The following is a 14201-nucleotide window of genomic DNA, read 5'->3' as shown; positions in this document are numbered from 1 at the left end:
TACTTGATTGATGAATTAACATCACTAATTAGTTAGGAACTCCCCACACCTGGTTGTCTAGGGCTTTATTGAAAGGAAAAACCAAAAACCTGCAGACACTAGGCCCTCCGTGGAATGAGTTTGACACCCCTGCCATAGGATAACCCTTTTTGGTTCCAGGTCAAATCATTTTTGGTTCCAGGTAGAACCCTTTTGGTTCTACTTGGAACCAAAAATGATTTTACCTGGAACCAAAGAGGGTTCTTCAAAGGGTTCTCCTTTGGGGACAGCCGATGAACCCTTTTAGGTTCTATATAGCACCTTTTTTCTAAGAGTGTAGGATTAACATACTTTCGGTTTTGGTTTCATTTATCCAACCCGGTAAGCAAAATGACGTATTTTAGACATCTATGGGACAGTACTCACCCAGTGAGCAAAATTACAAATTACATCTATGGACATCGACGTTGGACGGCGCTCACTGGGAAATGTCTTCAGTGCATTCTCAATAATAATGGTCTATCCATTTTTACCCAGTGTTGACAGGTTATGAAGTTTCGTCACTATCTGTCATCTACTTAACTCCGGCTCTGAATTAACTCCACTAAAAGTTGAAAGTGTGAACATCTCCAGACACACCTGTTTGAGTGGAAAACAGAACTTTTCAGGTTTATGTTTTTTATTTATCAAGGTATCTGTGTCCCCCTAGTGCCAAAGAAAATGTATTGCACATGAGTGACTGCTCCACATAAATACTATAAAATGTTGAAAACCATTCTTCACTCTGAAAAATACTCCTGTACAATCTGAAAAGGTTAAGGCTTCTCGGTGGTCATTTAAATTTGATTTGTGACGTTTTTAACTTATAAATCCCTCATGAATTTACTTCAACTCTGACCCTATCATATGAGGTCGGCCTACACAACAATGTTAGTTTCAAAATATGTTAAAATCTATCATGCTGATGTCATGGGCTATCAGTTATTGCATCCATAGCTCCATACATTTCTAAAGTACCTGTTAGCTTAGTGGTGGAGCTGCCCTTTTGGCTGAAAAATGAATGACAGATTATGGCTTTAATAAACAGCCAAACAACAGGCTAGGAAAGAAATAGGTAAACAAACACAGCCAGTCAGCCACATAGATTCAACCACAATATACAATACCCTCCATCATTTGCTCTCCCTCTACAGTTAGGAGCTCCCCTACATTATACCCTATGTCAGTGGGCCCACCTAGTGGCGAGGTCTTTCCTCTTTTCCCTTTCCTCTTACATTACAAAGTAGGGTGAAGTTGTCCCTAGATGCTGATCTTGGGTCAGTTTTGCACTTTCCCCACTAATGGTTAAGGTTAAATCTGTACCTATAGGGGAAACTTCACCCCGGAGCTTATGTTACAGAGCTTCATTACAATACTGCATTGAACCATTTTGTGATGAATGTATCTGTTTTTTTTTTTTTAAATACATTGTTAATATGCAGCGATTACCTGGTGTGAAATGTAGTAGTCTGTGATTCAGACTCCTCAGACATGGAATATTTTGTATAATTATTTTACATTCTTTATACTGAAAATGCTGAATGCTTTGTTTTCATTGGGTGGGTGGAAATTTCACTTTAGGACCAATGGAATGGTCTAAAATGTGTAAACTCCTCACACCCAGGGTACCGGGCGACGCAAAACAAACACCCATTGAACATGTCCAAACTCATGTGCATTAGATATTTGCCTGCAGATATCAGTGTAGTTCTCTTACATAAACCTAATAAATGCCTTTTTATATTGAACAAGGCATGTGTGTGCCATGATTGACAGTCATGACCTACTAATCATGAAACCACTGTTGGGAGACAAGGTGATATTATATCATCATGGTTATTGTACAATAATGTGCTTTTAGTTTAAAATAACACTTAACTATATATTCCAACCCAAACTGCTTCATCTGCCTTTCCATCATCTGAAGCTGACTAGAGACATTCAATATCCATCAAATCAATTAGTATTTTTTTTATAGCTTTCCATGTGCTTGAGATCATTTTTGTAATGTGAAGCGCTCTACAAGTTAAATAATTAATAATTAATCTTATTTTGTACAGGGGCACAGGATCAGAGAAGAGGCACACACACACAAAAACACCTCCGCAGAGCCTTACTAAGTTCTTAGAAGAATATAATATAATAGAATACTTTATTATACCTTAGGAAAATTAGCCTTGCACCAAAAAACAGGCATACCTCTGATGGTTCCTGCTTTGTGTATGAAGTTCATTGGGTCTGGGTGATATGGGAAAGAGAGATACCTAGTCAGTTGTACAACTGAATGCATTCAACTGATATGTGTCTTCCTCATTTAACCCAACCCCTCTGAATCAGAGGCGTCCAGGGAGAAGTTGTTGTTGGGGGTTAACTGCCTTGCTCACAGGCAGAACGACATATTTTTGACGGATTGGGGATTTGATTCAGCAACCTTTCAGTTACTGGCTCAACACTCCTACCTGTCAGGATATGAGGGTGGGGGAAAGGAAATCTAATTCTACGGTACTGGCAAAGCAACTAAATTATCCTCTTTGTGTTTGGGGGGGACTAAGCTAACATACCATGGATCATTTAGCTATTTGATTTTGAATTTTAGATCCCTTTTGGTATAAATACAATTATATTTTACAAATATTTGCTAAAATATTTAATTTGGCCTTTACTATTGAATAACACATCCATAAATGGCAAAAAAAAGACAGTCAAAAAATGTAGGTGTCCTATGTCTAGGAGATATGAGATAAGATATGAGATAAGAAAGCTCAAAAAATATATATACAGTACCAGTCAAAAGTTTGGACACATCTACTCATTCAAGGGTTGTTCTTTATTTTTTATATTTTCTATATTGTAGAATAATAGTGAAGACATCAAAACTATTAAATAACACATATGGAATCATGTAGTAACCAAAAAAGTGTTTAACAAATCAAAATATATTTTATATTTGAGATTATTCAAAGTAGCCACCCTTTGACTGGATGACAGCTTTGCACACTCTTGGCATTCTCTCAACCAGCTTCATGAGGTAGTCACCTGTAATGCATTTCAATTAACAGGTGTGCCTTGTTAAAAGTTCATTTGTCGAATTTCTTTCCTTCTTAATGCATTTGAGCCAATCAGTTGTGTTGTGACAAGGTAGGGGTGGTATACAGAAGATAGCCCTATTTGATAAAAGACCAAGTCCATATTATGTCAAGAACAGCTCAAATAAGCAAAGAGAAATGACAGCCCATCATTACTTTAAGACATGAAGGTCAGTCAATCTGAAAAATTTCAAGAACTTTGAAAGTTTCTTCAAGTGCAGTCGTAAAATCCATCAAGCGCTATGATGAAACTGGCTCTCATGAGGACCGCCACAGGAAAGGAAGACCCAGAGTTGGTACATCAGCATTGCCGACTTCAGATGAATCCCGTGGGGTTTTTGGGGGTCGTAGACCAAAATGGAGAATAGCACCGTGTTCATGAGAGTCATCTTTCCATGAGTGGTCATATTAGTTTGTAGGCCATTCAGATCGTTCGGACGCTACAGACGTTTTCATGAATAGACTGATTTTCGGGATGTCTCATGGTCTGACAAACACCACTGTAGCTCAGCCACCTCCACCCCAGATGTGTAAAGCCGACATACTGTACAGTAGGTGGATGCGACAGATTGAGCCGCAGCCCATGCAAAAAAATACATATCTAGCTTAAACTGACAGATTTTGATGGGGATTGTTTTATTATGTTACTTAGATGGACGCACAGGTCAATTGCATTTTCTTCCTCAATGTAGTTCAATGCAGTTTGTTTTTAATTGCTTTTCACTGTATCTCTGCCCTCGATTTATTTACCCAGACAAACATTTCTAAACCCTATAAGAAAGCCGAAGGCGATATAGCGGCAAGGAAAATCTCCCCTCAGGAATGCAGTGGCATTTTTCAAAGCTATTGAACATGTCCATTGCCTCAGTTCTGAAATCTGGGGTGGTATGAATCAAGAGTCTCAGAGTAGGAGTGCTGATCTAGTATCAGCTGTCCATGCCATCTTATTCCTTGTGATCTAAATGGCAAAACTGATGTTAGATTAGCACTCCTACACTGAAACGCTTGATAGCCTACATGTTGACCCTGACCTGATTGTATCGTCTTGTAGGAGGTCAGTTGAACAGCTCGGACGTGTGGAGGTACATGCCCCTGGTGGACCACGGTCCACGTCGCCTCCTTGGCCGAGGCCAGGTGAAGGCACAAGATGGCTGCTCTGCTTGGAAAGGTAAGCCTTCTTTGTTCCAGTTGCCTCCCATTAAGGATACGAAACCCCATAATCATTGACATCCACGTGTGATTGAGTCCAAGTCAGAGTTGCGAGCGCTTAGGATTTCTCCCATAATGCTAACCTGTTCCCATATCTGGTTGTGCTGTTGTCTATACGGCAAAAATAGATCTGGTACCAGGCTACCATAATGCATAGCAGGCTAAATCTTTGTAGCAGACTGGTTTGCAATTTGACCATGTTAGACTGTGTAGAATAAGAATTGTACTAAGTTTGGCTGTGTGCCTATGTTTGTGGTTGTAGCTGTATGCAGTGAGAGGCTTCAACGGGATTGAGCGCCTCTCCAGTGTGTAGTGCTACAGCATCTACAACAACAAATGGCGGACTTTTGCTCCTCTACTGCTGACTGTGAGCTCAGCAGCTCTGGTGGGCTGCTCTGGCAAGCTCTACGTCATTGGTGGGACTGTAAGCAACGACTGCAATACCAACAAGGTGAGCTAGGATCTGTAGTGTAGGGTGAAGTTGCCCCCGTTGGGTCAGAGTCCCTACACTTGGGTCAGTTTAGCATTTTCCCCACAAATGGTTCAGTTTAGGATTAGGGAAGGGGAAGCTGATCTTAGATCTGTAACTAGGGGAAACTTTCCCCAAAACATAGTTCAAAAGGCAAGGGGTTAGAAGTACAGTAGAGGTTAGACGACCCTTTTCAGAATTGAGTTGAGTAACCCACGCTGGCCAGGTTACGCATCCACCATAGTTGCTGGAACCGTGTGAAAAGATCTGCGCCAGCACAGTACGGTTTGGGTGGTATGGTAATGTGAAAAGGGTATTAGAGTCGGGGTAAACTATTACATTAAAACTATTTGATTTCCTTCACACATATCATGAAACCCCAGTTCAAGCTTAAGAACTTGTGAATATAGACAAGCATACCCCAACTCTAAATACGGATACAAAAACTGAAGTTTTCAATGCAACAGAATAGCAAGATAGTTGACATAACATAATCTACCAGCATGTGTTGTTATTCTACTCTTCACCACACTGAGACAAAGGCTTATAAACTCAAACAATAGCTGGATTATGGGATAACAAGTACTCCCTGTGTCGATATATCAAATGTCAACTGAGGTTCTTCAATTGTGACATAGAAGAGGCAGAGAGCCTTGTTTTGCTTTTGTGGAATTTTTGGGAAAGTTTTGTGGAATTTCATGCAATGTTAACTTTTACAAAGAACGCCTTCAGAATCATGTTACCTACTCTCGTGTTACATGTTGTCGACTTACACATTATCCATTTGAAGAAGTTCTCCAAACTGTAATCCTCCTTGGATTGTATAGGCTATAACCAAAAATATGCTATTCTTTTGTGCCTTAGAGCTTGCCTTAACACGATTCTTATAATGGATTCTGGAAACAAGGAGCATTCCAAACTGTAAACACTGTCATTCTCTCTCATTAAGAACCCCATCATTCAGTATTACGGCCACCTTCCTAGGCTTTTCAGGCATGACAGTGTCTAGGGTTTACAGAGAATGGTGCGACAACAACAAGCATCCAGTCAGCGGCAGTCCTGTGGGCGAAAGCAACTTGTTAATGATAGAGGTCGAAAAAGAATGGCAAGAATCGTGCAAGCTAACAGGCCGGCCACAAACAGACAAATAACGGCGCAGTGGTGTGCAGAATAGCATCTCGGAACGCACAACTCGTTGATCCTTGTCACGGATGGGCTATTGCAGCAGACGACCACACCAGGTTACACTCTTATCAGTACGTGATCACCAACGCTGGACAATTGAGGAGTGGAAAAACATTGCCTGGTCCGACGAATCCCGGTCCCTGTTGCGTCATGCTGATGGCAGACTCAGGATTTGGCGTAAGTAGCCTGAGTCCATGGACCCATCCTGCCTGGTACAGGCTGTTGGTGGTGATGCACTGGTGTGAGGAATGTTTTCCTGGCACACGTTAGGTCCATTGATACCAAATGAGCAACACTTGTTTCCAACACCTTGTAGAATCCATGGCCTGAAGAATTCAGTCTGTTCTGGAGGCAAAGGGGGGCCCAAGACAGTACTAGATGTGTTTACCTTATAAACTGGCCTGTGAGTGTATATGTCCTTTAATATGTAATTAACATATCATATGTGTCATAAAAATGTAGAATTTCCTCTTTAAATGCAAATATGAGCGTTTCTGCATCTCACCAGCTACATGGCCTGGTTATAAGCACACCACAATATCCAGAATTCATAACGATTTTAGGATGTGGAGGACCGCGCCGTGGAGGTGTGAGAAATATAAAAATGTCTGTCTTTGTAGCCAGCACTTTCAGCGAGAGGATTTTGAAATGGAACTGAAGTCTCAAATGTGGTTGCCATGTAGTCAAATGTTTAAAAGTGATGCAATTCTATCGATTTTCCCCTTCACTTCAAAGAAGGAGCTATCTGATCAGCCAAAATCCGCATAGCAGAAAAGAAGTCAACCTGAAGTAATGTAGCTACCTAGATAGCTAGCTAGCGAACTACATTTGTTTATCTAAACCAAAATCTAGCTTACTGACTTTCATAATATGCTGGCTAGACATTCTAAAGCATATCAATATAATTTGGCAGCTGATATCTGCCGATGTGATTTGTAACTTTGCATGCTAACGTTAGCTTCGTCAGTCTACGTTAGCTAACAGTTAGCTAGCTAACTAACTACCACAGAGGCTAACATGACTTTTCTATTTAGAGTCCGATCCCATCAACATCTGCAGAGGCATCAACATTAAGCTCAGCACCAGGAACTAGTGTAAGTCACCTTCTAAAATCTACTCAATCTTTCCATAACTCCATGATGAGCAAATAAATATACTGGAGCTAGGAATAAGCATGGTCCATGTCTTGTTGCTATAGTTGGTGTTTACAAGTAGGCTACAACTTCTACTGTAGTTTTCTCTGTATTATGGAGGCTTAGTTGATTGTTCATTGTTCATGCAAGAAAATTGGAGAAATGGAGGTATTAGTAAGGAGGGGATGGTGTGGGTGACTGACTGGGGTCTGTTGGGGGTGGGTATTGTATGTGAAGGTTAGTATGCATGATTTATTGACATGAGGGAGGTGGGTGGATATCGTACATTGTTTGAGTGTGTATTGGTGGGGGAAAAGTAGTAAAATGTTGGTTAAGACTAATCCTGCTGCTGATGATGATTACTTTGACACCAGCTTTATTAGTACATAGTCTGTGACCCATTCCATGAAAGCTTTCAGCCTGGAATAAACTCAAGCTCAACATCATCTGACTTTGAAACAAGCCAGGACAGCCAAAGGTACATTATTTATAAAAGCACAATACCCTCTTGTGACTAAACTGTCTACAAGCCAAGTGCGCCTCAAACTTTTCACACACTTGCAGTCAGTTCTTTGACATGGGGTAGAGGGGCTGTTAGTATACTCTTCTAGCCTATTCACTCTATTGTTGGCATTGCTTGTCTACTCAACAGCACAACTGTAGGTGCTCATACACAATACATGACTAGACTGTCTACAAGTCAAGCCCCCCGTTTCACATCTTTGCTAACAGCCTGTCTCAATGCCCCATTATTGACTCAAAGTGTAACAAAACACATACCAGTCTACTGTATCCTTTTTTGTTACAGATAGATGAACATGGGTTTATTGAATGGTGACACATCCTCATGATCAGTCTGCATGTCTTTCCAGGAGACCTTCTGCAAGAGGTCGAAGCAGTGGGTGAAGAAAGTGTGTGAGAAGCTTTGAAGAAAGTGTGCGAGAAGCTTGTCTACCTGGCTGTGGAGTGCAGAAAGGACAAGACGATTGTCTACAAGGAGCCAGAGTCACAGTCCCCAAACCCAACACAAGCTGCCATTAACCTAAACCAGCTGCTATTACAAGAAGAGGTTCACCAGCTGAAGAACATTTTGGAACATTCAACCAACGCAACATCCATATTCAGTTAGACTGATGTTGTAGTATGATATAGAATACCTAGCATGCTTCCAAATGCATTGTGGAATAGATATTGTTAGCTGTTGTATACAATGGTGTTTTATAAAATATATTTTTTACAAGTGTTCTGACAAGTGACAAAATTATTCCATCTGCATCAGAAACCAACAAAGTGTTGACTTCAACTTCTTGATCAATTCATTATGATTGATGAATTGATGAAGGGGGCCAGAGTTGCAATCTACTGTAGAGATAGCCTGAAGAGTTCTGTCATACTATACAGGTCTATGCCCAAACAGTTTGAGCTTCTACTTTTAAAAATCCATCTCGCCAGAAATAAGTCCCTCACTGTTGCCGCTTGTTGTAGACCCCCCTCAGATCCCAGCTGCGCCCTGGACACCATATGTGAATTGATTTCCCTCCATCTATCGTCAGAGTTCGTACTGTTAGGTGACCTAAACTGGGATATGCTTAACACCCCGGCCGTCCTACAATCTAAGTTAGATGCCCTCAATCTCACACAAATTATCAAGGAACCTACCAGGTACAACCCCAAATCCGTAAACATGGGCACCCTCATAGATATCATCCTGACCAACTTGCCCTCTAAATACACCTCTGCTGTTTTCAACCAAGATCTCAGTAATCACTGCCTCATTGCCTGCGTCCGTTATGGGTCCGCGGTCAAACGACCACCCCCCCCATCACTGTCAAACTCTCCCTAAAACACTTCTGCGAGCAGGCCTTTCTAATCGACCTGGCCCGGGTATCTTAGAAGGATATTGACCTCAACCCGTCAGGAGAGGATGCCTGGATGTTCTTTAAAAGTGCTTTCCCTCACCATCTTAAATAAGCATGCCCATTTAAAAAAATGTAGAGCAGATATAGCCAAAGGTTCACTCCAGACTTGACTGCCCTTGACCAGCACAAAAACATCCTGTGGTGTACTGCACTAGCATCGAATAGTCCCCGCGATATACAACTTTTCAGGGAAGTGAGGAACCAAAATACACAAAAAGTCAGTTTGAAAAAGCTAGCCTTTGCTTTCCTAACAGAAATTTGCATCCTGCAGCACTAATTCCAAAAGGTTCTGGGACACTGAAAAGTCCATGGAGAATAAGAGCACCTCCTCCCAGCTGCCCACTGCACTGAGGCTAGGAAACACTGTCACTACCGATAAATCCACGATAATCAAGAATTTCAATAACCATTTCTCCATGGCTGGCCATGCTTTCCACCTGGCTACCCCAACCCCGGCCAACAGCTCTGCACCCCCAACTGGCCCAAGCCCCCCCACCCCGCTCTCCTTCACCCAAATCCAGACAGCTGACGTTCTAATAGAGCTGTATAATCTGGATCCCTACAAATCAGCTGGGCTAGACAATCTGGACCCTCTCTTCCTAAAATTATCCGCCGCCATTGTTGCAACCCCTATTACTAGTCTGTTCAACCTCTCTTTCGTATCGTCTGAGATTCCTAAGGATTGGAAAGCGGCCACGGTCATCGCCCTCTTCAAAGGGGGAGACACTCTAGACCCAAACTGTTACAGACCTATATCCATCCTGCCCTGCCTTTCTAAAGTCTTCGAAAGCCAAGTGAACAAACAGATCACCGACTATTTCGAATCCCACCGTACCTTCTCCACTACATAATCCGGTTTCCGAGCTGGTCACGGGTGCACCTCAGCCACGCTCAAGGTCGTAAACGATACCATAACTGCCATCGAGAAAAGACAGTACTGTGCAGCCATCTTCATCGACTTGGCCAAGGCTTTCGACTCTGTCAATCACTGTATTCTTATCAGCAGACTCAACAGCCTTGATTTCTCAAATGACTGCCTCGCCTGGTTCACTAACTACTTCTCAGATAGAGTTCAGTGTGTCAAATCGGAGGGCCTGTTGTCCGGACCTGTGGCAGTCTCTATGGGGGTGCCACAGGGTTCAATTCTCGGGCCGACTCTTTTCTGTATATATCAATGATGTCGCTCTTGCTGCGGGTGATTCTTAGATCCACCTCTACGCAGATGACACCATTCTGTATACTTCTGGCCCTTCTTTGGACACTGTGTTAACAAACCTCCAAACGAGCCTCAATGCCATACAACACTCCTTCTGTGGACTCCAACTGCTCTTAAATACTAGTAAAATGAAATGCATGCTCTTCAACCGATCGCTGCCCGCAACCCGCCCACCCGACTAGCATCACTACTCTGGACGGTTCTGACTTAGAATATGTGGACAACTATAAATACTTAGGTGTCTGGCTAGACTGTAAACTCTCCTTCCAGACTCACATTAAGCATCTCCAATTCAAAATTAAATCTAGAATCGGCTTCCTATTTCGCAACAACGCCTCCTTAACTCTTGCTGCCAAACATACCCTCGTAAAACTGACTATCCTACCGATCCTTGACTTCGACGATGTCATTTACAAAATAGCCTCCAACACTCTACTCAGAAATTTGGATGCAGTCTATCACAGTGCCATCCGTTTTGTCACCAAAGCCCCATATACTACCCACCACTTCGACCTGTATGCTCTCGTTGGCTGCTCCTCGCTACATATTCGTCGCCAAACCCACTGGCTCCAGGTCATCGATAAGTCTTTGCTAAAAATAAAAAAATAAAAATGATATTCATGAAATGTACACTGAACAAAAATATAAACGCAACAAGAAACAATTTTAAAGAATTTACTGAGTTACAGTTCATATAAGGAAATCAGTCAATTGAAAGAAATTCATTAGGCCCTAATCTATGGATTTCACACGACTGGGAATACAGATATGCATCTGTTGGTCACAGATAACTTTTAAAAAAAAGATATGGGCGTGGATCAGAAAACCAGTCAGTATCTGGTGTGACCACCATTTGCCTCATGCAGCTCGACACTTCTTCTTCGCATAGAGTTGATCAGGCTGTTGATTGTGGCCTGTGGAATGTTGTCCCACTCCTCTTCAATGGCTTTGCGAAGTTGCTGGATATTGGCGGAAACTGGAACACGCTGTTGTACACGTCGATTCAGAGGGCATCCCAAACATGCTCAATGGGTCACATGTCTGGTGCAGGCCATGGAAGAACTTGCGATATGTTGCCGTGAATTATCATGCTGTAACATGATGTAAACGGCTGCGGATGAATGGCAAGACAATTGACCTCAGGATCTCGTCATGGTATCTCTGTGCATTCAGTTTGCCATCGATGAAATGCAATTGTGTTCATTGTTCGTAGTTTATGCATGCCTATACCATAACCCCACCGCCAACATGGGGCACTCAGCAAACCGCTCGCCCACACGATGACATAAACACTGTCTGCCATCTGCCCTGTACAGTTGAAACCGTGTAGCGGTTCCTCTGGCTTGGCAATTTTTACAGGTGTTTCAAACGCAACTTTGGTGCGGTGGCAGCGCCTATCACAGTCCTAACCCGCAAGTCCCAGACCCATTTTTGATGGACCCCGAGCCTGAAAGGGCATTCATGGAGCTCAAGGGACGTTTCACCTCTGGAACCATCCTTGTTCATCCTGATCCGACTCGTCCCTTTGTAGTGGAGGTGGACGCCTCGGACACTGGAGCAGGGGCGGTCCTTTCACAGCGGAAGAAGGAGGTTAAGAAACTGCACCCATGTAACTTTCTATCCAAGGGGTCTGAATACTTGATAAAGGCACTGTACATATATGCATAAGTGGCACACGTTTGAGGGTTGGTGTCAGGTTAGAAGAGTTTCTCATTTTCAGAACTCTTTGGTGGATTTGTTGATGTTATTTCAAGAGCTTTTTGAGCAGGGCCTTCCTTTTTCCACATTGAAGGTCTATGTGACAGCCATCTCTGAAAGGCATGCGTCGGCTCAGACCAGTGTCTAAGCTTATGGCACTGACCTGGGACCTGGCTTTGGTTCTGGACGCTCTTGTTGAGCCACCATTGAAGTCTGTGGACCTGAAGGTCCTTTCCTACAAGACTGCCGTGCTCATGGCCTTGGCGTCGGCCAAGCGTGTTGGGGTTCTCTATCAGTACACTTTCCTGTTTGGAGTTAGCGCCTGGCAACTCGAAAGTGAGGTTACGTCCTAATGCATCTTTTGCTGTCAAGGTTATGCTTATGCCTTACAGGTCCCTGGCTTTCGAGCTGTTCCCTTTCTCTCATCCTCCATTTGCTTCCAGTGAACAACAGAGATTGCATGGCCTGTGTCCGGTGCGTACTTTACAGACATAAATGGATAGGACCAAGGGTATCTGCGTTTGTGACCAGATTGTTGTCTATTTCGCTAATTCAGTTCGGGGTAGGGCGTTTTCTAAGCAGCGTCTTTCTCACTGGATTGTGTAGGCTATCTCCCTGGCATATGACAGCAAAGGACAAGGGTTGCCTAGTGGTGTGCGTGTTCAACCATTAGGGTTGTGGCGGCTTCTTGAGCATTGTTCATGGGCACAGTTCCCCTGTGGGATTGAGTCTTGGGCTGCCTTGGTGTCCGTCAGTGCGCAGATTGCACATTCATCTGGGTTACCATAGTTCCCCTGTGGGATTGAGTCTTGGGCTGCTGTGCTTAGTTGATGAATGGGCGCATGAATGCACATTATCAAGTCACAGCAGGTGCCCTGTTGTTTTAGACTTGTGGTTTCTTGTGTGAAACCACAAGTCTTGTGGTTTCTTGTGTGGCATTCCAGACTACTCAGGTCTCGTTCTGAGCCTTTTTGGAACCTATAGGGTTTATGAACTTGGGCCGATGTTAGGTGGTTTATTTTAGGCAGCATTTTGTACAGGTTACCACAGTTTCCCTGTGGGTTTGAGCCTTGGGTTGAGGCAGCTTGTAAAGTGTGCATTATCAGGGTTACCACAGTTTCCTGTGGGTTTGAGCCTTGGGCTGCCGTGGAATCACGCAATTACACAGTGCCCAGGTCACTGCAGGTTTCCTGTGGGTTTGACTCTGATAGACTCTATGCAGTGCACGTGTGCGCTTTACCAAGTTACAGCAGGTGTTCTTTTGTTTTTGACTTGTGGTTCCTTGTACGAGTTCTGGCATTTTAGGCTTGCAAGGTAAGTATTGTTCTTTTTAACGGGGGAGGTGAGTGCCGAGAGGGGGGCCGCCAGGGTGCTGTAATCCCTAATGAAATGGCGGTAGAAGTTTGCAAACCCATGAAACCGTTGCAACTGCACCCTGGACATTGGTTGAGGCCAATCCACCACTGCTTTCACCTTGCCATGATCATAATTGTGAAGAGACCCCTGGTGGCATATCTTGTTGGGTATGTAGTGGTGTCTGAACTGTGTGTTGGCTGTTTGAACAAACAGTTTGGTGCTTTCAACACATCAATACCTCTCACAAAGTAGTGATGCAGTCACTCTCTCCTCTACTTTGAGTCAGGAGAGATTGACATGTACAGTGCATTAGGAAAGTATTCAGACTCCTTGACTTTTTCTACATGTTGTTACATTACAGCCTTATTCTAAAATGGGTAAAATAGTTTTTCCCTCATTAATCAACACACAATACCACATAATGACAAAGCAAAAATAGTTTTTGCAAAAGTATTCAGACCTTCTACTCTGTACTTTGTTGAAGCACCTTTGGGAGTGATTACAGCCTCGAGTCGTTGGTATGACACCTGTAACGGCAGTCCTCTAGCGGCTCCTGTCTGGCGGACGGCTTTGCAGGCTCATGGCAGACGGGCGGCTTTGCAGGCTCATTGCAGACGGATGGCTCAGACGGCGCTGGGGAGACGGATGGCTCAGATGGCGCTGGTGAGACGGATGGCTCAGATGGCGCTGGTGAGACGGATGGCTCAGATGGCGCTGGTGAGACGGATGGCTCAGATGGCGCTGGTGAGACGGATGGCTCTGGCCGGATAAGGCGCACTGTAGACCTGGTGCGTGGTGCCGGAACTGGAGGCACCGGGCTAAGGATACGCACCTTCATACTAGTGCGGGGAGCAGGGACAGGGCACACTGTACTCTCAAAGCCCACTCTATACCTGGTGCGTGGTACCGGCA

Source organism: Salvelinus namaycush, chromosome 3 (genome assembly GCF_016432855.1).
Source record: "Salvelinus namaycush isolate Seneca chromosome 3, SaNama_1.0, whole genome shotgun sequence".
NCBI lineage: Eukaryota > Metazoa > Chordata > Actinopteri > Salmoniformes > Salmonidae > Salvelinus > Salvelinus namaycush.
The sequence above is the reverse complement of the archived record's forward strand: the minus strand, read 5'-3'. Positions refer to the sequence as shown.